Source organism: Octodon degus, unplaced genomic scaffold, assembly GCF_000260255.1.
Source record: "Octodon degus isolate 3935 unplaced genomic scaffold, OctDeg1.0 scaffold00141, whole genome shotgun sequence".
In the NCBI taxonomy this organism is placed as follows: domain Eukaryota; kingdom Metazoa; phylum Chordata; class Mammalia; order Rodentia; family Octodontidae; genus Octodon; species Octodon degus.
The window spans coordinates 4,286,003-4,313,488 of NW_004524717.1; the positions used below are offsets into that span (position 1 = coordinate 4,286,003).

The 27,486-nt window shown below is 35.6% G+C and overlaps 1 protein-coding gene across 12 annotated transcripts in view; it reads right to left on the reverse strand.

Moving 5' to 3' along the window:
- Nucleotides 1–27,486, reverse strand: part of Znf438 (zinc finger protein 438) — a 241,573-nt gene that overhangs the window by 138,049 nt on the left and 76,038 nt on the right. Inside the window, exon 1 of one of the 12 annotated variants that reach the window (XM_023701869.1) lies at nucleotides 5,920–5,956. The exons of the other annotated variants lie outside the window; for them this stretch is intronic. The gene's annotated coding sequence lies outside the window, so the exon portion shown is untranslated. Of the gene's footprint in view, nucleotides 1–5,919; nucleotides 5,957–27,486 lie in introns of those variants that run through there. 12 annotated transcript variants of the gene reach the window in all.

Sequence of the window (27,486 nt, forward strand, 5' to 3'; positions counted from 1 at the left end):
CTAGCCTAACTCCACTATGGAAAATATACTATATGAGTTCAATCCCCAGTTCCAAAAAAAAAAAAAAAAAGGTGTGTTTCTTATTTCTAAGCAAACTAGTGGTTTTCCAGTTATCTTTCTGCTATTCGCTTCTAGCCTAACTCCACTATGGAAAATATACTATATAATTTCAATCTTTTGAAATGTATTAACACTTGCTTTATAGCCTACCACACGTGGACTCACAAAGAATGTGTATGCTGCAGTTGCTGGGATTAATGTTTCATACAATAGCAGTATACCAAATTGGTTAATAATACTATCTAAATATTTGATAACCTTAATTAGTTTTTAAAATTTGTTTGTTTGACTCAATTATGGAAGTGTTAGGTTTGTTAAAATTATGATGAATCTACCTATTTCTCCTTTTTGTTCTCCCAATTTTTACTAGATATACTCTAAAGTTATAATAAGGACACAGAAATTTAGGATTTTGGATTCCTACTGAACTACTCTTTTATCTTTACAAAATGCAACTTTTATTTTTCATAATATATCTTAGCTTAAAGGCTACACTGATATTAATATATTCACAACGTTTTTAAAAGTATAACTTTTTGTTCCTTGTCATTTTTATAAAACTTGCATGTATGTAAACTATATATAGCTGATGCTTCAGTGTAGCCTCGATATTTTTATTTTTTAACTAAGGCACATAGCCCACTTAAATCAATGAATTAAGTACTGATGGTTATACCTTCCTATTGTTTTTATATTCGCCTTTTTTTCAGTTAGCTTTTTAACATTTTTATAATTTTATAAGCATTATCTGAGAGATCATAAATAATTCATTACCATTGACTTTACTACTTTATAAGAAAGACAAAAATAGCAGTTTAGACACCTATTGCTACCTACCTTTTTGTTCTATCATTACAATACTCTGTATTGGGAGGTGGTAATAGCTGAGATTTTCCTTGACCCGATCAGAATTATTTTTACACTTACATATTTATGCTTTCATATGCATCCACTTTTTCTTAAGTTTCCAAGTCAGATCATTTTTATTTAGCCTGAATAACATCCTTAGTATTATTGTATTTGGGTCTACTTTTGATAATCTCCTACCTCCATAAAGATAATTTATGTTGTCCTTGCTAGTAAAGTATTTTATTTAGCACATAGTTTCAGATTGTAATTTTCCTTTCTGGGCTTAAAATTTAAGAATCTCTTTCAATCATTTCTCTAGATTAAGTATCCATTTTACTGAGCCTCTTCTGAAAGTTTTTCCTCTGCTTCTTTTAATATTTTCGTCTTTGTATCTCGTTTCTACAGGTTTCATTATACTGTGCCTAGGAGTGGTTTGCTTTAACACAGTCTTGCTTGGGATTCTTGCTTATTAGGCTTCTTGAATCTGTGAATTAGTATCTTTCATCAGTTTAGGAAATCTTTGGTATTTCTCTTTTTTTCTTTCTCTCCCTTGCCCCCTTCCACTGGAATATTTTTATTGCTACTTCACAATATTAATTATTACAAATTTTGATCCTCATTTATACTTTCAGTTTCCCAAAACATAGAAACAATGTGGTATTTACACGTGTGTGTCAGATTTATTTCACTTAAGAATATGGACTCAAGGTTCATCCATTTTCCTACAAATATCTCAAGTATGTACTTCTTTACAGTACAACAGTACTCCTTCATATTTAAAAAATATCACATCTTCTTTATCCATTCACCAGTTGGTGCGTACTTGGGCTGTTTCCAAAATGTGACTATTACAAAAACTGTGTCACTATAAATACTGGTGTGCATATACTGCTGTAGTATGATGCCTTTAATTTTTTTCCCCTTTACTTCTTATGGGAAAATACCAAGGAGGGGAATGAGTGGGTCAAATGTAGCCTCTAATCCTAGTTTCCTGAAGAATGTCCACACTTATTTCCACAGTTATACCAGTCTACACACCCACCAACAGTGGAGAAGGGTCCTTTTCCCCCAAAGCCCCTCAGCATTTGTTATTGGTTAATTTCTTGATAATAGCCATTTTCTTTCTGGGGTAAAATGGAACCTCAGCACTGTTTAAATTTGCATCTCTCACATGCTTTTTTTCATACATGTATTTGCTGTTTCTACTTCATGTGAGAAGTGTGTATCCACCTCAGATGCCCACTTTTTCACTGGGTCTTTAAATTTAGAGGGCCTTATTTTTTAATTCTTTACATGCTCTCAATTATAATCCTTTGTCTGAGGAACAGCTGTCAAACATTTTTTTCCCACACTGTGGGCTGTCTGTTCACTCTGTTGGTGGTTTTTCTCGCTGTGCAAAATCTTTTTTCATGAGATCCCAGTTGTCAATTATTTGTGATAGTTCCTGTGCAATTGGGGTCTTATTCATGAAGTCTTTACCTACATTAAGGTCTTCAAGAGTTTAACCCAATCTATTTTCCAGCAGAATTAATGTATCTATTGTAATATTTAGATATTTGATTCATCTTGACTTTAGAATAAGCATGGTGAAAGATATGGATGAAAATTTAATTTTCAGCATGTTCAAAACCAGTTTTTTGAGCACCATTGATGAAAAAGGCTATTTTTCTTCCAGTGAATATCTTTGGCACCTTTGTCAAAATTAAGGTAATTGAGTGTATTTGTAGTTATGTCTACATTTTCTAATCTGTTCCACTGATCCTCAGATCTGTTTCTCTTGCCAGTACAATGTGAATTTTATCATAGTGGTTTCATAGTATAATTTTAAGCCAGGGATTATGATGCTCCTTGCCTTGTCTTTGTTGTCCAGAATTGCCTTCACTGCAGTTTCCAATGTAAAGGTCTTTTACATCCTTTGTTAGAATGATTCTTAGGTATTTCATTTTTCTGGATGCTATTGTGAAAGGTGCTGCTTCCCTAATTCCCCCCCTTTTTTTTTTTTTTGCAGAACCAGGGATTGAACTCAGGCCCTTGCGCTTGCCAGGCAAGCTCTTATCCTACTGAGCCATCTCCCTGTCCCCCCTAATTCCTTTCTTAATGAGTTTGTTAATCATGTACAGGAACACTATTGAGTTTTGAATGTTGACTGTGTATCGTTATATTACTAAATTTGCTTATTAAATCTAAAAGTCTTTGGTGTTTTTGGGGGTCTTCTATGTAGAGTATCATGTCATCCACAAATAATGATAGTTTAACTTCCTTTCCAGTATTATTTCTTTAATGTCTTTCTCTTGTGTAACTTCTCTGACTGAAATTTCCAGAACTAAGTTCAGTAAGAGTGGTGACAGTGGACATCCTTGTATAGTTCATGATTTTAGAGTGAAGGCTTTCAGGTTTTTTTTTTTTTTTTCCATTTAGTATGATGTTGGCTGTCAGTTTGTTATACATGGCTTTTATCAGATTGAGACATAGAGCATCTATTCCAATTGTTTCTCATATTTTTATCATGAATGGGTGCTGGATTTTCTCAAAAGAATTTTGCACCTATTGAGATAATGATATAGTTTTTGTCTTTGGCTCTGTTAACAGGTGTATTACGTTCCCTGCATCCCCACAATAAATCCAATTTGGTCATGACATATAATCTTTTTTTTTTCGGGGGGGGAAGGGTCTACAGAGTGTTCAGGGTCTCACTACTAGATCAGACTCGTAGTGATTCACCTGTTTACAGCCTCCCAAGAGCTGGGATTATAGGTGCACGCCACCATGCCCAGTCTCGACATATAATCTTCTTGATGATTTGCTGCATTCCGTTTGCCAGTATTTGTTGAAGATTTTATATCTATCCTCATTAGGGAGATTGGCCTGAGGTTTGCTTTCTTAGACGGATGCTTCTCTGGTTTTGTTATTAGGGTAATGCTTGCTTTGAGGAATGAATTTTGAAGTACTCCTTTCAATTTCATTAAAAAAGTTTGAGAAGTAGTGATCTTACATCTTCTCTAAATTTCTTTTAGAATTCAGAGTGAATTCAACAGGGTCTGTGCTTTTCTTTTTTTTTTTTTCCATAATTTTATTGAGACACAAACAGCAATGAGATAGTTTCAAATCAAATTGGTAGGACAGTTTCAATAATTAACACTTTGCATACATTCTTCCTAGTGGGTATTTGTTGTACAAGATGCAGACATGATATCCTATTTAAAAACACTATTACAGCAAATCCCTCTATTCATTAAGAGAATGTAACTATATATCTATCTTACCCATTTTGAATACACAGATACAAAATGGACATTCATCTGTATCCCCTTTTTTGTTTAGTTCCATCATTTGAATATTACAGGTGTGTTAACGCAGCAAAATATTCTAAAAGAGTCTAGTAGTCCATAATAGTATTGCATCTTCCTCTTGATTGGCAGTGTCAGAAATTATTGACCTGAGTCTTCTACACCTCAACATAACACCATGGCTTTACTTCTTATACTTTGTTTTTATACTTTTCTGCTGGATGGTTAAGACCAAGATAAAGCAAGACCTATGCAACAAGAGTTGTAGCTTTTGGATCTGATAAGGTCAGTGAAATCCCCTCAAGATTTTTCTTGAGATCCTGTACCTCAGATTGTAGGTCCTTTGTCAGTGTCAGCCATGTAGATGAGTCATGGCCATTGCTTGGCCAGTGTGCTCTCTGTGAAAGACTGAGAGGATGCTTTCTCTCTATGTGACTCTCCTTAGGCACACTCTACATCATCGATCATTTTCCTCTTTGGCTCCATTGTGCTTTTCTTTATTAGTAGGTTTTTAATATTTTTTATTTCACTGATTGATACTGATTTAGGATTTTTATATCTTGTTTCAGCGTTGGTAATTCATATATATGCAGGAATCTGTCCATTTCTTCTACTTTTTCCCTGTCTTTGGTATTTCAAATATTGATTTTGTTCATTTTCTCATTCCGGGACTCAAATTACATGTAAAATGGCTCTATTCTATCATGTCTTTTATGCTGTTTTTTTCTTTCATGTTTGCTTAAGCTTACACATTTTTAATGAACTCTCCTTGAGTTCACTAGTTATATTTACTTTTTTACTATATCCACTTTGCTATTAAATCTTAGTTTGTGATATATTTTCCAGCTCAACAAAATCCACTTGATAATTTTTTTGTAAATCTCTACTTCCTATTTTAATTCTTTACCCTTCATTCATTTTGTTAACTATTTTGTTTGACATATTTCTAATAAATAAAAAAATCTCTGATAACCACACCTATCTCATTGATGAATCTCTATTGTCTCTCTGGATGCATTTTCCCTAACATTTCACATGTCATATACTTTTTAGTGTATTTCTTGTCTTAATCAAACTGCATAGCACTGCCATCTAAAGACTAATGTTATATTCTATTCTGCACAGAGAGATTTTGGTCAATAATCAACTACATGTATGGTGATGATCCCATAAGACTATAATGCACCTGAAATTTTCCTTTCTCTTGGTGACATAATAGCATCATAATGGTTTAGTATAATGCTTTACATTTTGTATCGATGCTGGTATAAACAAATATATAGCATTGTCAGTCATATTAAAGTACAAGATACAGTTATGTAAGTATATAAAACTTGATAATAAATGACTGTTCACTGGTCTCGGTATGTACTATTATCCTATCTTTTAGTGTTTAGTATGTACTGATTCTACTTAGGAAAAAAATGTTAACTGAACATAACCTCAGATAGATCCTTCAGGAGTGACTGGAGAAGAACTTAGTCATCACAGAAGACGACAGCACCCTGTGATAGAAGAGACTCTATGATAAAGACTCACTAAAGTCTTTCTTTCAGAGGAACAAGATACAGAATTAAAAAACCATGATATTGATGATCCGGAGCTTGTAGGCTGAGGCTAATGTATTTGTGTTTAAAGTATATAAATTAAAAGTTTTAATTTTGATTAATGTGTTCAGTGTACATATTAGTACACTGTAAATATTGGCACAGTATTTCATTACTTTCACAGCACGTATTCAGCAAATCCAAGCTCCTTTTAACTATTTCCCTCTCATCCTTTTCTCAACTTCTAGTAACCACTGTTCCATATTCAAGTTTGTAAAGATCATTTTCACACAGGAGAAAGAATATGCAGTATTTGTTTTTCTGTATCTAGTTTGTTTCACTTAACGTAATATCCTCCAGCTCCACCCATTTTGTTGCAAATGACAGGATTTTATTTTTCGTCATGGCTGAGTGATATTTTATTGTATACCAAGTTGTTTTATCCATTCATCTGCTAGTAGACATCTTGGTTGATTCCCTATCCTAGCTACTGTAATAAATAAGGCTGTATGTTTGGTATGACAATTTCTTTTCTTTTGCATATACTCCTACACCCAAGTGGGATCCCTACATCTTATGGAAGTTCTATGTTTAGTTTTTTAAGGAGCCTCCATACTGTTCTCTGTAGTAGCTATACTAATTTATGTTTCCACCAGTGTATAGCCTTTTACTCACAGCCTTCCTAGCACTTTTTTCTATAACTATTTTAACTAGAGATATCTCATTTTAGTTTTGATTTGTGTTTCCCCCAAAGGCTAATGATACAGAGCATTTCATGTTTTTGTTGACTATTTGTATTTTTTCTTTTACGGAGTATCTGCTCAGGTCATTTGTCCATTTTTAAACTGTATTGTTTTTATTGTTGTTCTTTCAGTTTCCTTTGTATTTTGAATTGGTATCAGACAAAAAGTACAAGTAATTTCTTCTGTTTTGTGGGTATCTCTTCATGTTACTGTTTGCTGTGTAGAAGATTTTGGTCTGATATAATCTTTATTTATTTATTTATTTATTTTTTTGCTTTTGCTTTTATTTTCTGTGGTTTTGGGGACATATCCATAAAAAGCAATGCCTATATCTATGTGCTTAAGTGTTTCCCTTGTTTTCCTGTAGTAGTTTCAGGTCACATATTTAGGTCTTTGATCCATGCTGAATTTATTTTTACATAGGGAGACACAAGTCAGGTTTCAATCTTCTACATGTGAATATTCAATTTTTCCAGCACCATTTACTAAAGAGGCCATCTATTCCTTTTTTTTTTTTTTTTTTTTTTTTGTTTTTTTTTTTTTTTTTTTTTGTGATGGGGTCTCTGCCAAGAATTAACTGGCTATAAATGTATGGGTTTATTTCTGGGATCTTCATTTTATTCCACTGGTCTATGTGTCTTTTTTATTCTGTATATAATAAACATGGAATTCTGGTCTCTGTCATTTTCTTCCAATGAGGTCCCATGCTTTTCTCCATTTAATAGATACAATAGGGAGCTGATGACCTCAATCCAATCAGTCTACCTCTAAGATAAAATACCTCAAAGATAAGATCTGTCATGTGTTGTTGCTGCCCTTTGCTCATACCTCATAGAGACTGGCTCCTAAGCACTGCAAAACTCCAGAACATTTCACTGTGAATTTGCAAATCAACTTTCCAGCTTTCCCAAACTGCCCCAGGGCTTACCAAACATCCTTTGGGGCAAACCAGATGTATGTTTGATGACTATGTAATCAAAACTCATAGTTTTTATTTAGTAGTCTCACTTCCATTCCAAGTTTGATCCTCAAACAGGACTCACACTGAGCAATTTTCTCAAGAAAGCTACTTGCTAGTAATTCTATCTCATACGGACTCTATCATAAATTTCAATTTGTGTATTTCTTTACCTAGCCCTCTCCTTTAAAAATATTAACTGTGGTAGATTTTAAGTCTGACACAAAGACTTTGATAATTTTCCTATAGAGAGTAAACTCAGAATCCCACCTCACTATCCCACATGCTTCTTTGAATCTGGATGATTTCTGTGTCTCTTTTCTAATAGAATGGTAGATTTGATGATAGCAGTTCCTCAAACTACACATTAATAAGACACAAGCAACTTTAACCTTATATCCTAGAATACACTGAAAATGCTGAACTGCCAATGAAAAGAGTGAAATACTGTCATCTGATTTGTTTTTTAAAGTGTTGGGCTTCATCAATTTTTTTCTAGTATGTTTATAAGTTTCTACTTTATTGATTCCTAATTACTTTGGGTTTGTTTTGTTTTTATTTCTTCCAACTTAAGATGAAAACTTAAATCACTCATTTCAGATCTTTCTTCTTTTAGTTTTGGTTTGGTTAGGTTTGCTTTGGTTTTGGTGGTACTGAGAATTGTACCCAGGGAATGCTGAGATACATAGTTGATGTATAGGTTTGTCCATCATCCATTCATTTATTCATCCACTTACCCACTTCATTTATTTATTTTTGAGACAGGGTCTTGCTAAGTTGTCCAGGCTGACCTCAAACATGTGATTCTCTGGCCTCAGTCTCTTGATAAAGGTGTATCCAGCTCTAGTGATAGTAGTTTTTAATCTTTTTATTGGTATGTAAGCGATACATAATAAGGACATTTGTCCTAGAGAATTATTATATTTAAAACTATTTTCTGCTAAGCAATACTTTAGCTATACTCCACAAACACTGATAATGTTTACATTTTCATTCAGCTAAAGAACACTTTCTATTTTTCCTTGTCTTATCTATAGTTTATTTACAAGTTGTTTAATTTCCAAACATTTGTGGGAAGGGTGCTATATGTATTGTTATGGATCACTAATTGAATTTAATAATGGTGACAAAACACATTCTGTATGATTTTAATCTTTAAAGTTTATTGTCTAATGTCTAATATGTGACTTATTTTGATCAATACCCCATCTGTATTTGCAAAGAATAAATATTCTGCTGTTTGGAGTGCAGTGTTTTTATCAACTAAGTTCAACTGGTTAACAAGTCTTGTTCCAGATCTTTACCCTCTTACTGGTACTCTGTCTACTCTGTCAGTAGATAAGGTACAAGTGTTCAAATATATTACTATATTGAGGCATTTATCAATTTCTCCTGTCCTGTCAGTTTTTGCTTCAAGTATGTTAAAGTTCTATTAATAGGTTCATAAAGACTTAGGATTATGGTTTTTAACTAATTCACCAATATGAAACATTTTTCACTAGTGCTATAATATTTCCTGTTCTGAAATCGATTTTTTTTTTTTTTTTTTTTTTGTATTTTAGGGAAGGGTTTAGAGGGTGTTCATGGTCTACTAGATCAGACTTGTAGTGATCCTGCCTGTTTACAGCCTCCCAAGAGTTGGGATTACGGGCATGTGCCATCATGCCCAGTCTCAATTGCCATCTCAGCACGCCCCGGGACAGGGCACCAGGGCACGGCAGGCCAGGGATCAAACCCGGCCCCTGCACCTGCTTGCAGGTGCTTTAATCTGAAACCAATTTTGTTATGTTAATGTAGTTTACTCTTTTAAAAGTTGTGGTGGTTGACATTTTGTCAACTTGAGATAACAGAAGCTTGGCAATACCATGCCCTGGGGTACAGTGGCCCCCACTCCAGAGCGGGGAGTGACTCAGCACAAAAAAGCTATATAAGGGGGTTGAGAAAGACTTCTTCACACTCCATTTCCTTGGAGGAGTTCTGATCTTTGCTGTGCTGCTTTGCAGCCATTTCACTTTGGAGGAGCTTGATCTTTGCAACTGTGCCACTTTGGTGGAGCTCCAATCTTCACATTCAGCGAGGAAAGGAGGGCGAGAAGCTTGATAAACAAGGCAATTGCTGCTCCTTCCTCTGTTCTCCACTGTTCTCTGTCACCATGAACTGCTGCCTTCTGCCCAGAAGCCAGCCAAGTATGGACTGAAACCTCCACTAACTGTGAGTTAAATAAACCTTTCTTTTCTTTATTTTGAATGTCAGGTATTTGTCCCAATAACTAGTAAAAAACAACTGAGACAAAAGTTTTTGCATGGTGCATCTTTTCTTCAATTCTTTTACCTTATACCTATGTGTTTGTATCAGATGAGGAGTTCATGTATAGTTGTCTCCTTGTATATTTTTTACTCCATGGTTTCATTTACCCAAGGTCAACTGTGATCCATAAATACTAAATGGAAATTCCAGAAATAAACAATCCATGTATTAAATGGTGTACTGTTTTGAGTAGTAGGATAAAATCTTGCACAGTCTAGCTCCACCCTACAGGACACACATCAACCTTTTGCCCAGCATTTCTATATTGTAGATGCTACCTGCCTATTAGCCCTATTAGTAGACCAACTGTCATGATATCAAAGTCCCTGTTTATTTCACTTAGTAATGGCCCCAAAGTACGTAAGTAGTGCTGTTTATTATACCATATTTTTATCCTTTTTCTCTATTATTGTTGTTCACCTCTTAGTGTAAATGATTTATAAATCAAACTTTATCAGAAGTATGTATGTATGTCTAGGAAAAGATATCATATTTAAAATATAATACTATCTACTGTTTAAGGCATCTATGGATATGGGGTGTATTGGAACATGTCCCATGTAGATATAAAGGGACTACTGCAGCTAGGTCTTGCTAACATAGATCATCTTATGATCTCTACCTTTAGACTAACAAATCATGTACACTTAATGTAATTACTTATATGGCTGTATTTGAGTTCACCATCTTTCCACTTTCTGTATGTTTCAATCTATTCTCTCTTCCTTTTTTTCCTGTCATATTTGGGATGATATATTTTTTAACATTTCATTTTGTCTCTTCTATTGGTTTACTAAATATACTTGTATCTTTGTAGTTTTAATGGTTGCTTTAGTGTTATAAACATGCATCTTTAATATACAGTAACATCAAAAATATTATACCATTTCATATATAAAGAATCTGTGATATAATGTATTTTCTTTTTCCTGTCTTTGGTGCTACTGTCATCCTTTTCTTTTTTGTTTTCTTTCTTTCTTTCTTTCTTTCTTTCTTTCTTTCTTTCTTTCTTTTTCTTCTTTTTTGTATCAGGAATTGAACTCAGGACTTTGTGCTTGCCAGGCAGGTGCTTGTGCCACTGAGCTCTATCCTTGGACCCCATCATTTTCTAATTACCACAGGGCTGCCATACTGGGATAACTTTATGTAGAAGCTAGCTTTTCATGATCCTTGTAAAGGTGCCAGGAATGTGATTAGAGCTGTGTTACATCACCTAACTTTCATTTAGCCCTTCATGCAGCTGAATGCCACAAAGTGACCTCACCTGATGTCCCACCAGCTGATTCTTCTCTTTTCCTGGCCCACAAATTATGAACTACAATAAAATCGCTATTGCTTTCAGAATATATTTTATGTAATTTATCACATAGAATTGGATACATGAAAATGAAATTCTATAATAAAATTTTTAAATATGTAGGGCTGGATTTGGGATATGAAGAGGAAGGCCCTCAAGAAGACTTGGTGAAAGGTTGAATAACATCAATGAAAACATTAATGGAGAAATTAAAACCTCCCCTATGCAACAGTGGAAGGTCTATACACTGCTCCAAGCATAAGATAAAATGAGAAGGTATACCAAATAAAAAGTAGATTTCACTAAGAAGACTTCTAGGTAGAAGGCTGAAGGTCCTGGTCTCTTTTAGTCAGTTATAAGTTATGTATAGAAAAAGATTACCCAGAGAACTGTTTCCCTTTAAAGTCAAACTTACAGGAAACAGAAGAGATCTATGACATGGTCATTTAAAAAATAAAATGCTCTTACAAAAATAGAAGTTTCTTATCCTTACTCCCTCTAGTTAGAAAAGTAAGAACTATTCTCAGAGCTACATAGATGTTACTAAGACCAGGAGTCTACCAATGTGGTTTTGGCATAAAAATCTCTAGAATGTACCTCTAACTCAAAGAGTTTAAGACTGCAAAATGAGTCAAAATTGTGTCTAGTTTGGAAATGGCCTTCTAAAAATACTAAATATGTGAGCTTGGGTCCCTTTTAAAGTGATTTAAAACCTCCTAAAAATCTGAATGAGTGTTGTTTTATAATATCTGACTCAGTACACATTTGAACAAAAAATGTATCTTAAAACTAAATGTGCTGGGGTCTCTGTTAGAAAGTTATAATTCGATATACAGGAAGCCCAAAATATTTTCAAGGCATTATGTTAGCTTGGACTAAATGTGAAAACAAAACAAAACAAAACAAAAATATAAAATGAAAATAGGCTTTTGAACGCTTAAAAGTCCACAGGCAAAAAAGTTTGCTAGTTACTAATCTGACCACTTTTAAGGAAAAAGAAAGATAACCCAGCATTTGAGAAGTGAAGACTAGAGCCACGGAGAATCATTCATTTCCAGAGAGGAAGACTGCACTAAAATAAAGGAATTACAACATCACGCTTTTTTTTTTTTCTTTGTTATTTTTTAAGAAAGGGTCTACAGGGTGTTCAAGGTCTCACTACTAGATTCAACTCCTAGTGATCTGCCTGTTCACAGCCTCCCAAGAGCAGGGATTACAGGCACTCACCACAATATCCAGTCTCTATAGCCCTCTCAGCCCAGGGGTGGGGCTGGCACAGCAGGCTGAGGGATTGAACCTCCGACCCCTGTGCTTGCTTGCAGGCACTAAATCCGCTGAGCTATTTGGCCAGTCCAACAATATCACACTTTAAAATTTACTATGGACATGGGCCAGCCAGATAGCTCAATGAACTAAAGCTCCTGCTTAGGCAGGCGCACCAAATGGGGTTCAATCCCCTGCATGCTGTGCCAGCCCCACCCCCAGGGTACACTTAGAGGGCTATGGAGACTGGGTGTGGTAGTGAGCACCTGTAATCCCCGCACTTGGGAGGCTGAAAACAGGAGGATCACTACAAGTCCCATCTGTATAGTGAGACCCTGTAGACCCTATACTAAATACATTTAAAAAAACAAAAAATTACTATGGACAAGTGAAAATCACATACCTCTTGTTTCCCCCAGTTTTGAGTAAGAGTGTTTAGGGCAGTTACTCTGTACCTGCCTCTCCACTCTACGTTGGAAAGATACATTGTCTCTTTAGGAGAAATATATCTGTAACAGTTTCCAGTAAATCTGGACCTGTTTAAAAATAATAAGATCATGAACTTTAAGCCTGAAGCTAAAGCCATAAAAACAAATGTGGGACTCGTAGAAGTGGGTTAGTATACTATGAATGTTAGAAGAGTTTAAATCACTTGTGAGCAGAAAGCAAACTGGTAGATTAAAAATGGCTATGCATCCTATGACACTTTTCCCCAAGAGATCATGGCTATCTCCTCTCAATGAAAGTGAAAGGGCTCTGTGACTGCTTTGATTAATAAAATACAGTAGAAGTTGTGAGGTACCAGTTTCCAGTTTTAGGTCTTAGGAAACTGGCAACTTCCACTCCTGTCTCTCAGAAGTTATTTGTAAATTTTAGCCCAAAGCTAAAAATTAGAAGTCTGACTACCCTAAAATTATCATGCTAGATAGGTCACCTGAGCCCAGTCTTCAGTCTCTGCCTATCCATCAGATGTACACCACCCAAGGATCCAAGTCAATACAATATGAAAAAGAAGAAACACAAAGCTGAACTTAAATGATTATTTAAATACTAGGGTAATATGTAGTAACAACATTGCAACAGTGGACTTTTATAATTTATCTGTTTGGGTCTTATAAGGTATTGCAGGGGTCATAATGTCTTGCCACTAACTTCTAAACCTAACTGGAAAAGTCTAACCTAGTTATGCAGGAAGTTAGTAAACATTAAAAATTTATTATCAGGAAAAATTGTTTCTTTCAGACAAAAGCCAATTTTCTCTGAAACATTATGAAATAAGTAATTTCACTGACAGTTAACTTCAATGAAATTGTAATTACAGCCATTTTTTTCTTTCTAAATAAATTACTGGACTTACATAATTAAGCCAAAAGATTCACACTCCGGCTGTCCTTTACTTAATTGAACAATACAAAATACCAGTGTACTGAGATAAACTATGACATATGCACTGAGTAAATATTTGTTACTCAAAAGATAAACATATGTATATGTGTGTATGTATGCATGCGTGTGCATGGATATTATCTTCTTTGAAATGAAGGGGTATCCAGTCCTAGCATTTAACAGCTAAAAGCTGGAAACTAAATATACTTTATTAGCTAAGAAGTAGAGAAAACAGATTTTGATTTTTATTCTACACATTCTATACTTGACATAGGAATTGAGATTTTAGCAGTACTGTACATAACAAACATGCATCACTTGTAAAAACTTATAAACAAGAAAACCATGATGTTCTGTTAATTTGACCTGTGCACTGAAGAGGAGCCAAAATTACTCCCCAGAGATCCTAACCCAGTCAATACATATTTCCATTCAATGATGGTACATATCCTATTCTAATGATTTTCCTCGTTAAGCTTCCCAATGTTCCTGGGGGGTGTTGGCCTACCCCCAGCCATCCTATTAAAAATGATGCCATCTCTAACCTATAGCTGAGAATAACTACACTCCAGGTGCTTGCCATGATATAAATGCCAAAATTAAACCAATATTCAGTTTTTACCAAGGCTGGACTGGTCAACAACTACTGAGTCCACCACTCCCTATTCTAAAAAGCTCTCTTTGGATGATGTTACAACCACCAAAGAGAAATGTTATGGCGTGTATCTAGACGTCTCCCAAAGCCTCATGCACTCATAAGGGAAGCTTTTTAGAGCTGCTGGATCCAAGGTGTGGGAATATGGATTAAGGATATGTGAATAATTACATTAGTCCATTGATTTGTTTAGCATAGTTCTGAGTTGCAGATAATGGTGTGGGTAACACTGACCAATAATTAGTAAACTGGATAGGATAAATGGAAAAGAAGGCATACTGCTGCTGGTGCTCCTTTGCAGCCTCCTGTTGCCCTACCACAGGCTGTTTCTTCTCTGTTATTCCACCCTCTCATACTTCACTCACTTGGAGCCTACTAACTGTGGAATGAAACTTCTACAAATTGTGAGCTGAAATAAACCTTTCCTCTTTTAACGTGTGGGTGTCAGGTATTTTGTCACAGCAATGAAAAAGTCACTAAAACAAACAGCATTCCTGGCTTTGCCTTTTTACTGCTTTCCTTCTTATTCACCTGGCAGACTATTCAAGCCAACAGACTATGTTAAAGGGAAGCTTAAGAAACAAGTCTACAGAAGACAGTCCTTAGTTATTTACTATAAGGACGACATTAAGGACAAAGTTGTTTACATTGCACCATGACTAAAAACATTTGAATTATAGCTATTACAGCTATTCTCCTAAAATGCTGATAAATTCTGATCTTGTGAGCACTAGAAAATATATATCTTCTTGTGAGCAGTTTCCTCACAGCTCAAAGCAAAATTAGTGATATAGCTTAAGTAAGATATAAGAGCTTTCATAAATTACATCATACATCCTACCCCCTACTTGAGCTGCCCAATTTTCATTATATTTTTACAGTATTCAGTTTAAAAGCCACAACATAAAATTCACCTATTGAATGTGGACAGTTCAATGATGTATTAGCCAAACTACTAAGGTGTATACTCATCACTACAACTGAGGTTTAGATGAACTAGAAATGCCTTCAGAGAATTTCATTTCCATCCCCAACTTCCTGACTGAGGACAGAGATGTGCTACAGTAACATAAATCAGGGTACACCTAGACCTGTGTGTACACAGAGCTCATGACTTGCAATCATAAGCAGCGCCTGCCCAGTACTCCCTGTCAGTCTCAACTGCTGAAACATTCAATTTCTGAATTGATGATGAAAGAACCAGCAATGTACCTTCAGCTATGTACCTTTATGTCTGAGGCAACTTAAAATCATCCACCGATTAAATAAGATGAAAGTGAGATGGCAAAGTCAAAATTTGCCATGAAGAATCCAAATCCATTTCTTAAGTACATTTCTAATAGAAGAATGCAATACTAAAAAATAAACAAAATCTCATTCATTCAGAAATTCACTAAACCAGGAATCAGTAGATGCTATATAATTTTTTTAACAAACTCAGTTGCTAAATATTGATTTTAAAACTCATGTTCCTGCTTTGTTGCTGTCATAAACCACAGGGATTTCTCAGACTACAAAAGGACTGAGGATTTAGCCTATCTCATGCGGAAGGAATGATTTCTGCTCTCAGAAGTGGGAGGACTGCCTGCAGGGTCACCTGGAATAAACTTGGTCAGTGCCAGAAGGCTAGGAGGTAAAAGGGCCAAGGGATGTCTCATATCAAGAAAGAAGTTGCAGCCCAATCAGACCACAGGGAATTAGGAAATATGAACAGTAACCCTTTCATTCTTGGCGTCTCCTCCTACCTTCTGCGATAAATGGATCTCTACTGCCTTCCAGTTATTTGAATATCCAGGCCAAGAGCACAGGGATTAGGGAAAAGGAGAGAACACAGTACATACATATCCCTGAAAAATCATAATGATATGATAAAATCATGCTGCTCTAGGAAACAGGCTTTATATGTTTGAATTGCCACATATGCACTGTATCACTGCTTTATCCAACAGAATCTTAAGTAAAAATTCCAAAGAAACAAAGAATCTGGCAGGGGTGGAGAGATGGAATACTTGGCAGATTTATCATAAGTAGGGAAACATGGCTCCTATAAAGCTGACCAAACAAATAGGTCTTCACCCTTACTTATTTATGTTTAAACATCTTGTTCTAAGTCAGTCTGTAGGGAAAGCATTCTTTGTATTAACATATAATGCACAATTAAATATCCTTTATCTAATCTATATAAAAGTTTCTTTAATATTCTAAGCCAGAAGCTTAGACAATTTAACTGACTGCCAATTTTTTTTTTTTTTAAAGAGTAGTTTAGCCATAGGTGAACAAAGTTAAAATATTTCCAGTTGCTAATTTGGAAAAGATGATGTGACCATGACTATCTTAGACACTTATAGAAATCCTGGTTAGGATTTCAAGACAACAGGGCATTCTTTACCCTATCTGCCTCTGGAAAAAAGAAAAAATACTGATTCTGCCAGGGAGATAGCTCAGTAAAATAAGCACTTGCCTGGCAAGCGCAAGGGCCTGAGTTCAATCCCTGGTAAAAAAAAAAAACAAAAAAAACAAAAAAACAAAAACAAAAAACTGATTCTGTAAACAGATGAATTTGAAAGATAATAAAACACACAAGAGTCCTCTGATGGTGGGGGATGTAAGGGGATAACAAAATACAGTTGTGAAAATAAAAGCACTATATCCAATTGCCTATGTTTAAAATAAGGAATCGAACTTCTCTGAAGCAAGATTTACATTTTCTCCATTGGTAGACCTTTACAGTAGAGCTGGTTTGCTACAAAGAGTAGGTAAAAACTAAATAAATATGAATACCAAGATGGCAAAACAAACTATCAATAAAAGTAAAAAAGATTAGTTTTCCATATCTTTTCAGAAGAGGGAATAATAAAACCAAAGTATTTTTTCCCTTAGAAAAGGGGTCCTCTAAAGCATACTGTATTCAATGAATAGACTACATTTTAATATAATAAATGTCATATCCCTAGGAATAGCCAAATGCAATTGAAACTGTAGACTTCTTAGTTGCCTTAAAATGAAACAACTGATGTCATTTCTCCACTACTGCTCACACATGTGCAGTCTCAAAAATGTAGAAAGCTAAATAAAGGTGTTCATTCTTTCCAAGGATTCTGAATTGCTACAGCACTTAAGATGAAGACAATATTAGTAGAATGATAGGTAGGAAAATAATAAACTAACTTGTACTACGCCAGACTTACTACTATTAAGTTTCATATTAGAATGTGGACCCCATTAATAGTGTTTACACAAGATATCATATCTGCATCTTGACTATAAATACTAACAAGACAACAACATGCAATCTATTAATTATTGTAACTGTCCTACTAACCTGTTCTGAAACTGTCTCACTGCTATTTCTTTCTCAATAAAATTAATTTAAAAAAGAAAAAAAGAATGTGGACCCCAACCAAAAACACATGCAAATCCAGTGGAGCTCAGTCTCCTCATCTTAAGTAAGCAATACTCTGGAACAAAGGCTTCTCAACAACTTTCAACAAACATCTAATTGTAATAAACAAAAACTCTGTATGTCCTTCTTGAATGGTCTCCTCGAATTCAAAATAAATTAAGAATTACAACCAAAAAGAAACCAAAGCAACACAATTCTTTTTTTTTTTTTTTTTTTTTAGTGTTCTATAATTTCTCTCTCTTCCAACCCCTAATTTTTTTTTTTTTTTTTTTTTTTTTAGTGTTCTATTACAACAAAAATATTAGGAACTACTTTAACAAGGGATAGATATTAATACTTTTATATTCGGAACACAAAAAGATTAAAATACGTCTATGAACACTAATGTACTAATGGTTGTTAAATACTATTTACTGGAATCTTCAGCATATACTTTCTCTTCTCTTTGGGAGCTCCTGGAAATAATGTTTTCATGTTCAGCATTCAGCCAGAATAAATGCTGTCTGATACATACTAGATTTTCATTATTTGTTAAGTGGCTTCTCTACTGTGAAAATAACAGAACTCAAGTAACAGTGACCTCTTGGAACATATAAAAGATAACATCAAAAGTCCTCAGCATAGAAGTATTAGTTAAAGAGGCAAACTGTGGAAGGCCTTGATAATAGATGTGACAATAAAAAGAGTAAGGAAACAACTTAATATTGACACATATGTATAACATTTAGTGATGTATAAAAACTATATAATTTCAACCCCATGACTGTATGAAATTGATATTATTGTTTAATTGAAGTGTAAAAAGGTTTCTTCAAGGTCTATCACAAATTAAGCAGCAGAACTGAACAAACTTCTGACAGTAATTCTAACTAAAATTTCTTTACTTTGTCAAGAAATGTTGAAAATATCCTCAAACTTCAGAAACATGGTATACACAATTTTATTTTTTTCTCGTTTCAGCCTTCCCAAGTCTTTCAACCAAGTCCCACAAAAATGTTCAGACTTCCCACTCCAGTAGCCCTTATTTCCTCATACCAGCATGACTAAGGACATAACAAAAGGCATCTTTCAAAATCAAACCTCCTTCAAATTAGGTCTCATATTTTATCACAGTCCCCAAAATAAAGACATTATCAAAGACACAGGCTTTATAACCATTAACTAGTGAGGAAATGTCTGGGGTTGTCTGATATCAGTCAGAATGAGTCAAATAACACATACTGTATGACTTCTTCATTTCTGGGAAGTAAGCAAGAGCCATCATCCCATCTCCAGCCTTCTGGCCCAGCAAACAGATACCTGACTCCAGATACCTGGAAAAGGTCAGCTGCACAAGAATAACAAAACTAACAGAACTATAAGTTATATTCTTATCAGTTTACAATCATTCAAAATATTTTAAATTGCTAAACTACTGAAACTAGTAATTTAGTGTAAAAAGAAGGTACAATGGTGAGATTTCACACAAAATCAACTATACTCACTTGTGAAAGTTACTATGAAGACTATGAGACTAAATTACACAGAAAATATCCTACCTAGTGCATAGCAACTACTCAAAAAAAGTCATCTGTTTTCAGCAATACCGAGGAATTAGTTTGGTAAATCAAACACATTCCAGGAACATATATAAAAATGAACAAATAATCAGTACGTTCTATGGTTTTTCTTAAACATCTATACAAGACCTAAATTTCTGTTCTATGGAGATGCATATGGGTGTACATATAACTATTTATAAGAAGATTTGGAGTAATACATGGCATAATGACCCCTGGGAAAACAGCAGGGTAGTGGTTAATGAAAACCAATTTAACCTGCAATTGTTTATTGTTAATGATGTTTTGTAAAATAAAGGAAAAACAATCATGTATTCCTTTTCTAAATAAAGTCTTTAAACAAAAAATTGCTGCAATCTCTGCAGAAAGTTTCAATTCCATTATTAATTTCAGTATTCCATAAAATTTACTTCTACTTGTAGCTAATGTATCCAAATTTCTTTTTCCTTTTCTTTTTTTTGCTTGATGAATAAGTTTATTGGTCTTTATCTGAAAAATCTTCATAGAAATTTGGTTAACTCTCAGCAGCCCACTCCTGAGCTCTGAGGAAGCTTACCTTCTTTTGAGCTAACTTGTCTTCTGAGCAAGGGACATTTTGGGATGGGTCCATCTCTTCTTTTTAACTTCTCTCTTTGCCTTCTTTTCATAGCCTGGATTCTCTCATAGAGCAGCATAAGCTTTCTTACACATCTCCTCCATTATGTCTGGAGTTACATTGTTCTTTATGCACTGAGAGAACTGCTTCTTGTAAGCATCTTCATCTTCTTCCATTAGGTAATGTATATAATCTGCGACATTCTGACTCATTATGTGCTTCTGATGTACTTCTGCATTGAACTCCTTGCTTTCAGAATCATAACCAGGGAACTGTTTGGTACTGTGAGCAATAGACAAGTCTCCATCCACAGCACCCTTTAGCGTTCCAAAAACTTTATTGCCGGTTGTAGTCCTGGCAAGGCCTGTATCCAAATAGCAGGTGAAGGAACCAGGTTTTCCATCAATGCTTTCCACATTGTATTCATCTCCAGTCACCTACACCTGGCCTTCATAGATCTTATCCATGCCAAACCTACTGAGTAGCCTATGGGCCAGCAGCAGGCCAGTACAATACGCTGCAGCATAATTTGTTAGGCCAACTTTCACACCATATTTTGGTAGTTTGTGTGCAAATGCTGCAGACTATTATGTCCCTTCAATACAGGCATAAGCAATCTGACAAATGATATCTCTGTTAGTTACATAAACTATAATCCTGTATTTAGGTGTGTTGTACTTATTTTTGTCCTGTATTACCTAGTGTTTTCTAGCATAGTAATCAGTTTTGCCCTCTTGTTATCTTCTAAACTTCACTTGCTATCTCTTAAAGTAGGCCTTATTCTTGACAACCTTAAAACCTACCCTGTGTAATACAGACCCGCATCCATGGCCTTCTCCAAATTTCCAAAACTTCATTTTTTTATTCAGTAATGTCACTCAAGCTTTGTGTTACATACTGTTTTCATTAATCTAATGACATTTCTAACTATATTAAAAATACTTGCTTGTACACATCAAAAGCCCCCTCCTCACAATTTTATTAAGTTTTTAAACCACTGAATATATTTAACAAAGGTGCAAGGAGATTTTCAACGTCCAAGAAGCCAATATAAATCAAACAGTTTTATATAAAATATTACCTTTTCTCTTTAAATTCTGTATGTGTTTAAATCAAGGTCAGAAAATCAAGTCCTTGATTCTTTCAAAGCCTACAGGTGCTTAAACTTTCAGTAACAATTTCCAATGTCTTGAGGGTCACTATAATTAAAAGTCCCTCCAGTTCTCCTCTCTTCCTACCTTCCTCATTCTTCTCTATGCCATATCAGCAGACTGTTGTAACTGACTTTCATCCTGTTCCTTTTTCATTAGATCTTCTGTACTTTAGCCAACAAAGTATAGGCAAATCAGGTCACAAAAACTCTAGTAATACCCTACGAACATCAAATAGTGGGCCTCCTATGGCTCAGGCACAGAAGCAAGCCATGTACTCCAGAGGCCAGATCCAGTGAGCTGATAAATTATAGGCTGCCCAAACTGTAAAAGGCACCAACATTTCAACAGACGAGAGCCAGAAGAAAGAGCATCTCATTTGAACAGGGAGACAGTGTGCTGAACAGAAAACTCCCACCTCAAAGAGTGATGGGAGTTTTGGAAATGACCTGCATAAAGCCAGATCATATTAATTCAAGCAGAAAGACAAATAAAACTATTAATAAATTTCACATTTCAGTCAAAGGCTAAAATTTCTAGATACAATTCAAGAAAAATATTTTCTGTAAATATATGAGGAACAGTAATGAATCAAAAGGCAGCTGCTTCTTGGGCTGGGATGTAGCTCAGCGTCAGAGTGCTTGCCTCACATGCACAAATCCCTGAGTTCAATTCCAGCACTACCTCCACCCAAGAAGCTTCCTATAATTTCAAATAAAATTTTTTACAGAAAATGTATTGCTAGTACAGGGTAATTTCATCATCATCTTCTCCCTCATCAGCTTTATTTCTATCAAATGAAAAGCATGTTATCAGTCAGCTTTTCATTAGTGGGACCAAAAACCCAACATATACAACTTAAAAGGAAGAAAGGTTGATTTTGGCTGTGGTTTCAGAGATTTCAATCCACTGTCAGCTGGCTCCAAGTCAGAAACATCATGGTAGATGGGTGTGTGAACCAAAGCTGCTCACTTTACAGCAGTCAGGAAGAAGTACAATTTGGAAAAAGCACCACAGAGAAAGGGGCTAGGAAACAAAATCACTACTCCATGCCCCAGCGTTTAGCTTGCCTTACTAATCTGCTAGGCCTTTCTTCATCGAGGCAAACTGACAATTACAATGAATGGCCACATCTGCTAAAGCTAGCAACTCAGTAATACTAAGCAGCGACATCTATAAAAAAACACAGGGGTGTGGGGAGATAGCTCAGTGATCTAAGTGCCTACCTGACAAGCCCAAGGACCCAGGTTTGATCCCTAGTACTGCATGCTGGGTGCACGGTCCCGGCCTCCAAAATCGGGCATGGTGACACACGCCTGTAATCCCAGTGCTGGTAGCCAGAGACAGGAGGATTACTATGAGTCCGAGCTGCATAGTGAAACCCTGTATCAAATAAATATAATATTTTTACAATTCTTTTAAAAATACAGTTTTGGTCCCTCTAATGGTTGACTCTCTGATGTCTACAATCCTTAGAAGTCTTAAAGACATAGGATGTTGTTTTTAAAAACACTGTCAAAGCCATCTGCTTCATTCTATTTGTTTTCTCCTGCATGCTTCAAGATGCCTGATGCTGCAATTACCTGTTTATTCACCTCCTTTGGACAATAATGCCTTGAGAACTGAGACTGTAAATTACCTTGCAGTTCCACAGTGTAGTACAAGCCTTTCACTGAATAAATGCTTTATAAAAACTGAATGAAATATAAAAAAAAAATTATCATTTATCTGCCAGCCTCACCCAGGCTACTCAGTGTTGATCTTTGCTTTTGTACCAGGGCCTCACAAATGTCTATGGCATTTAAAACCCATCACAGGGCTGGTGAGATGGCTCAGTGGTCTAAAGCACCTACTTAGAACAAGTTGAGCAAACTACAGGGGCCACGGTTCAATCCCCCAGCACCACATGCCAGCCAGCCCCGCTCCCTGGTAGGCTGAGCTGGCCACACACACACACACACACACACACACACACACACATAAATAAATGGAAAAAAAACCATCAAAGATACTTTTCATCCATCTTTTATTCTGAATTGTACTTGCGCTTATTAATGATATACTTCTATTTCTAAAGCAAAATGTGTTTCTGAAAATTTTATTCTAGAGGTTCATGATAGAGGGAATTAAAACTTTTCAACCATTTTTCAGTCCTCAATGTGATGACCACAGAAAAGGGAAACAATCAATGCCAGCTGTATAGTCTTTACAGGCCTTTGACAGTTGCCTCCCCTTCCATGACACTTGAAAAAGAGCCACCCTTTGACTGCTGTGCACATTTTATTTACTCAGCACTGTTTCCCACTTCTTTCACAATTACAATATACTAATTATTTCAAAATTCTCTGCCTGCCCAACTATGGCCATGCTCAATTCAAGATAAGATATCAGCTCAGGGCTGGGGAGATAGCTCAGGAAAATAAGCACTTGCCTGGCAAGTGCAGGAGCCTGAGTTCAATCCCAGGTTCCGCCAAAAATAAATAAATAAATAAATAAAATTTTAAAAAGATAGGATATCAGCTCAGACAGCAGCAGCACCCTACTCCTGCTCTTGCAAAACATGGTATCAATGCCAGAAGCCATTCACTACTCAGGAGCTTATCAATGAAAAACATCCAGTGTGACCTGCACTTACTGTCTGTTACCACACAGGGGGTTTAACCTCCTGTTATCCTCAATCTAGAGATACACCCAGATCCCAAAGCAAGAGATGATAATCTTATGGAAATCTAGATAAACATCTTTTTGTTTTCTCCCAGAAAACATGATGAGTTGACATTCCTCTGAGTTACTCTAGTACAGATTAGTTCCAAGTGTTACAATTGGGACAGTCAACCACAACATGTGTCACCTTACCTAATTTATGTGAGTATAAACAGAGGAGTCACATATGGTCCCTTCTTCTAATCCTCTTTATAACAACAGTAAGATAAATGATTAATTTCTCGTGACATTATAAGATAAAATTAGGGCAACTTCTGTGATGAAAATAAAAACAAAAATGTTGCCAAGTGGAAACCTTTCTGATGTCTCTGGTGCCCCGGTCAGCCATAGAATTTTTAAATTAGAATCTTATTTACTCCAAAAGTAGAATGGTTTACACCATTCTCTAAAACATCAGAGATCCAAAGGTAGAGTAAGTCTTGCCTCCATGGTGATGGCCACTACACCAAACTAAGTCTCTTGCCAAGAGACTCATTGTTACCAGCAATCCTGGAGAGGCAGTTTCAGCTTCATCTCACTCCTTATATCTTGGTAGTCTAACTGCAAAACTACCTGCTAAAATGACAAAAACAAGACTTCCATCTTAAAAAATAACCTAGCATTAGCATTGTTTCCTTCAAGATATATTAACCCCAGAAATTGCCAATTCCTCCCACACTGTTCCCAAGACAAGGCTGAGTGTCCTCTAAATAATCCGATTCACTTAAGTGGTCCTTAAGTATGTTCTCAAAAACCTCATTCAGAGATTATTACAGAAGTGAAAGAAACTTATGACAACTGTAGAGGTCACATTACTAGGCACATTCAAGATCAGGTAGTAAATAGTAAAGAGTAAGGAATAATAATAAGAGTATGTTTTAAACTGTAAGTCTCACTTTGATATGTAACTAGAAAAAGGCCCCACAGGTAATTTTGATGCTGCTAATCCATGGGCCTCACCCTGAGCAGCGTGGGATTTCAGTCCACTCACAGTATAGGTTTCTTAAGAATAGGAGTAGGTCTAGGGAGAGAAAGTAGGATGCAGGAGGTGCCCCACTCACCAAATTCTGCTCAAGTCTGTAGTTAAGAGTCATATTTTAAAAGATATAGTGACTCTAGGTTGTGCTTATAAATAGTAAGAACAAAATCTCAAAGTGGAGTCTGTTCTGTTATCCCAGCTTGAGAGGGTATATCTGTTTCTTCTCAGCAAACCTCTATGAGGACATCCACCAGATAGATATTAAATATTGATGTCCTTGACTAATAGGTTTACAGATGGCCTATATGATATAGTACTCAAATACATGATATATAGATCTATGTCTTTGGCTACTTTCAGTTTCAGTTTTTACCAGTGAACATGATCACTCAAGTTGCTTCTGATGTGTCAGAGCACAGATGAGGTAAATTTTTTATTTCTAGCAAACTCTGACCAAAGGCTGTTGCTTCCAAGTAGAGTGTCTGTTGTGGGATTCCATCTATAAGGGAAACTGCATATGTGTTGTATATTTTATTTTATTTTATTTTTATTTTTTTACCATAATTTTACTGATAAACAAATAGCAAAGAGACAGTTTCAAATCAAATTGGTAGGACACTTTCAATAATTCACACATTGCATACATTCTTCCTAGTGGTTAATTGCTGTACAAGATGCGGACATGATATCCTATTTACAAATACCATTAGAACAAATCATTCTACTAATTAAGAGGATGTAACTATATATCTATCCTAAGCACTTTCAATACACAGATACAAAATAGACATCCATCTGTATAACCTTTTTGTGTTAAGAACCGCTATTTGAATATTATAGGTGTGTAAACTCAGTAAAATATTCTAAAAGAGTCCAGTATCCCATAATAGTATTGGGTCTTCTGCTTCACTGCAATGTCAGAAATTGTTGACCTGAGTCCCCTGTAGCTCAACATAACAGCATGGCTTTACTTCTTATATTTCGTTTTTATACTTTCCTGCTGGATGGTTAAGACCAAGGTAAAGCAGGACCTATGCAACAAGAGTTGTAGCTTTTGGTTCTGAGTAGGTCAGTGAAATCCCCTCAAGATTTATCTTGAGATCCTATACCTCAGATTGTAGAACCTTTGTCAGTGTGAGCCATGTGGATGAGTCATGGTCATTGCTTGGCCAATGTGCTCTCTGTGAAAGCCTGAGAGAATGTTTTCTCTCCAAGTGACACTTCTTAGGCACACTCTACATCATCGATCACTTTCTTCTTTGGCCCCATAATCTCCTTGATCAGAAAATTTGGGACACTACTGAGTTACATGATGATATCGTACAGGTTCTCATATGTCCTGAGTCTTAATTGACATTAGAAGGCTAGGGCCAAAATGTTGGCTTTCCCTGAAGCCCACCTTTTTCTCTAATTTTGTTCTGCAAATTTGGGTTGCTAACCATCCAGAAGACAAGATTGTTGTTATTATCAAACAACTTAGGCTGTTAAGCTTAACCTCACTATGTGCATATCAAACATGTTAGGCATAATATGAAACAGGTATTTTTCATCAAGTATTGAAATGTTGAGCTTTAAGTCCCTACAGAATATGATAAAAAACATTTAAAAATTAGAATATATTTTAAAAACAGGCATAAAGAACTATATACTCCCTATGTTTACACATAAGTCCAAAAATCTCACCATATACAAACTTGAAGCAAGACAGTCCCACATTATTCCTTTTCCTGTCTCTTGCTTTCATTCACCACCTCTTTCTCCTTGAACAACCATCTATCTGAGAGACAGCATAGGAGCAACTGTGATGTCATGACAAGCAGCCCATATTCAGAAGACCAGAATGACAGGCACTCCAAACATGAAACTACTATTACAAATTACCATGTGCAGTGCACTTGCTTAGTTCACAGGTATCAGTATGTATAGTTAACTCTAGGTGAGAATCTTTCCAATTTACTGCTAGATTAAAAAATCTTCTGAATATTCTTAGGATCACTGCCTTGTCCATCTTCTACATATAACTATATGGCGTGACTTATTCATGTTACCTAGCTCTTCTCCTTTCCCTCTTTTGGTTAGTTAGTCCTTCAGATCCTGGTGTCCTTTTGCTTATATTATACCTTTCTATTTCTATTTCTTCTTTTGAGCTCTTATACAAGGGAGACTATACGATATTTACACGTGTCTGGTTTATTTCACTTACGAGTATATGTTCAAGTGGCATCCACATTAATACAAACGCTTCGAGTTTATCATTCTTAATAGTTGAATAATACTCCATTGTGTAAAAATACCACATCTTTTTCAACCATTCCTGAGGTGATAAGTATCTTGGTTGTTTCCAAGATTTGCCTATCAAAAATTGTGCAGCTATAAACATAGGCACAAATGTATCACTATGGTACGATGTTTTCAGATCCTCTGGGAAAATTCCCAGGAGAGGAACAGCTGGTTTAAGTGGGATTTCCAGTCCAACTTTTCTAAGGAGTCTCTATACTGATTTCGATAACAGTTGCACCAGTCTACATTCCCACCAGCAGTAGAGAAGGGTTCCTTTTTCCCCAAAGCCTCTCCAACATTTTTTTGTTGGGTGATTTCTTTATGATAGCCATCCTTTCGGGGGTGAGATGATATCTCAATGTTGTTTTAATTTGTATTTTGTGGATGGCTAGTGATGTGGAACATTTTTTTCATATATTTATTCGCTTCTTAATTTCTTCCGCTGAGAAGCGTGTGTTCATCTC